This window comes from Melanerpes formicivorus, unplaced genomic scaffold (assembly GCF_026170545.1).
Source record: "Melanerpes formicivorus ecotype bairdi unplaced genomic scaffold, bMelFor1.0.p_v2 SCAF_358, whole genome shotgun sequence".
Classification (NCBI taxonomy): Eukaryota; Metazoa; Chordata; class Aves; order Piciformes; family Picidae; genus Melanerpes; species Melanerpes formicivorus.
In genome coordinates, this window is record NW_027142710.1 from 200,001 (window position 1) to 203,006 (window position 3,006).

Consider the following 3,006-nt stretch of genomic DNA (forward strand, 5'->3'; position numbering starts at 1 on the left):
TCGGCGTGCGGGCAACACGCCGGAGGAGCAAACGGGGCGCCCTCCAGAGATGGGGGGGGGGGCAAGCTGCACCGGGCCGCACCGGCTCACAGGGCACCTCTGCCTCCCCGAAATGTGGGCTTGCATTTTCCCTCAAGCTGCACCGAGTTACATCTCCATCACGGGGCGCCCCTCTGGAGCCAGGAGGAAGCCGTGCTGGGGCACCGGCTTGCCCTCCTCCCCCCATGCCGGGCTCCATAGCATACGAGTGGCCAGTCACCGCCGCTGGCTTTTCCCTTCGATGCCGTGCCCCCGCGGGCTGCGGCTTTGGTCATGGGGGGGAACCCCCGTGAAGAGGGTCCAGTGCTGGGAACTCTCTCTGCCCCTTACCGGGCTCTCTCTCGCCGTGCCTGGACGGGCTTGCTTTCCATTCTTGGTGGGACCGACGCCGGCACCACGTCTCCCCGGCTTTCTCTGCCCCCGTGCCCCACCGGGCAAACGTCGCTTCGGGGGTTCCACACTTCGGCAGTGGCCGGCGCCAGCCACTCGTCAACTTTTTTTCTTTTCCCCGCTTTCGTTGCCGAGCCCGGGCTGGGCTCCGGCTCACGGACGAGCGAAACCCATCCAACACCGCTGAGGGTGCGCCAGCGGCCGCTCCAAACCGCCGCGCCTTTGTTCGGCCCCGCGGGTCCCCTCTCTGACCCGGGCGAAAGCCACCGAGAAGCCAGACGGACCCCTGCCCAGCCGCCTGGCGGGTGGCTTGGAGCAGCCGCTCGGCAGCGCTGCCCTGGGAGTGCTCGGCGTCGCTTGTTCCCTCATATACGGAACTGGAGGGCCGTCAGCTCCGCGAGCGCACAACCAGCCGACCTCCGCCCAGCGGCAGGTCGCAGAAATCACGCCGGCTTGTACGATGACGTAGGCGGAGGCAGAGCGCAACAGCGACCCCTTGGCGACAAGCGCGATCTCCGCGGAGAGCACGTCTACTCGCCGAGGGAGAGCACGTCTACTCGCCCAGGGAGAGCACGTCTACTCGCCCAGGGAGAGCACGTCTACTCGCCGAGGGAGAGCACGTCTACTCGCCGAGGGAGAGCACGTCTACTCGCCGAGGGAGAGCACGTCTACTCGCCCAGGGAGAGCACGTCTACTCGCCCAGGGAGAGCACGTCTACTCGCCCAGGGAGAGCACGTCTACTCGCCCAGGGAGAGCACGTCTACTCGCCCAGGGAGAGCACGTCTACTCGCCCAGGGAGAGCACGTCTACTCGCCCAGGGAGAGCACGTCTACTCGCCGAGGGAGAGCACGTCTACTCGCCGAGGGAGAGCACGTCTACTCGCCCAGGGAGAGCACGTCTACTCGCCGAGGGAGAGCACGTCTACTCGCCGAGGGAGAGCACGTCTACTCGCCGAGGGAGAGCACGTCTACTCGCCGAGGGAGAGCACGTCTACTCGCCCAGGGAGAGCACGTCTACTCGCCCAGGGAGAGCACGTCTACCTCCCGCCTGAGGGAGAGCACGGGGGGGGGGGGACAAAGACAGGCGGCAGCAGCTTCGGTGAACGTCACCCGGGAGGCGACCGGGGCTGTCCCGGGGCAGTCCCGGGAAGCCGGCGTCCGACACAGGGAACCGTCAGCTGCCGGACCGGGGCGAATCCCCGCGGCCACGGCAGGGGTGGGGGCTCGAAGACAGCCGGCAGTCGCCTCGGTGAACGTCACCCGGCCGGCGACCGCGGCCGTTCCGGGGCCGTCCCGGGAAGCCTGCGACAGGCACGGGGTCCCAGCCGCGGCCGGACCGACTCGAAGCCCCGCGGCCCCGGCACGGGGGAGGCCCAAAGACTGGCGGCAGCCGCTTCGCTGAACGTCACCCGGCCGGCGACCGGGGCCGTCCCGGGGCTGTCCCGGGATGCCGGCTTCCGGCACGGGGTCCCGGCCGCGGCCGGAGCGGCTCGAATCCCCGCGGTCCCGGCAGCAGCCGGAGCCGCTCGCCGTTCGGGCTCCCGGCACCCTACGGATCCGCCGACTCGTTCGCGGGCGGCGGGGGGAGGCAGTGAAGGAGGTGCGGGCAGAAGCGGCAGCGGAGGCGGAGGGGGGGGGGGGCTCGAAGACAGCCGGCAGCCGCTTCGGAGAACGTCACCCGGCCGGCGACCGCGGCCGTTCCGGGGCCGTCCCGGGAAGCCTGCGACAGGCACGGGGTCCCGGCCTCGGCCGGACCCGCACTGGGTGCCGCCGCCTCGGGCTCTCGGGACGGTATGGATCCGCCGACTCGTTCGCCGGCGGCGGGGGGAGGCAGTGGAGGGGGTGCGGGGAGAAGCGGCAGCGGAGGCGGAGGGGGGGGGGGGCTCGAAGACAGCCGGCAGCCGCTTCGGTGAACGTCACCCAGGAGGCGATCGGGGCCGTCCCGGGGCCGTCCCGGGATGCTGGCTTCCGCCACGGGGTCCCGGCCGCGGCCGGAGCGGCTCGAATCCCCGCGGTCCCGGCAGCAGCCGGAGCCGCTCGCCGTTCGGGCTCCCGGCACCCTACGGATCCGGCGACTCGTTCGCCGGCGGCGGGGGGAGGCAGTGGAGGGGGTGCGGGCAGAAGCGGCAGCGGAGGCGGAGGGGGGGGGGGCTCGAAGACAGCCGGCAGCCGCTTCGGTGAACGTCACCCGGCCGGCGACCGGGGCCGTCCCGGGGCTGTCCGGGGATGCCGGCTTCCGGCACGGGGTCCCGGCCGCGGCCGGAGCGGCTCGAATCCCCGCGGTCCCGGCAGCAGCCGGAGCCGCTCGCCGTTCGGGCTCCCGGCACCCTACAGATCCGGCGACTCGTTCGCGGGCGGCGGGGGGAGGCAGTGGAGGGGGTGCGGGCAGAAGCGGCAGCGGAGGCGGAGGGGGGGGGGGGGGGCTCGGAGACAGCCGTCAGCCGCTTCGGTGAACGTCACCCGGGAGGCGACCGGGACCGGCCCGGGAAGCCATCGTCCGGCCCCGGATCCCGGCCGCGGCCGGACCGGCTCGAAGCCCCGCGGCCCCGGCACGGGGGAGGCCCAAAGACTGGCGGCA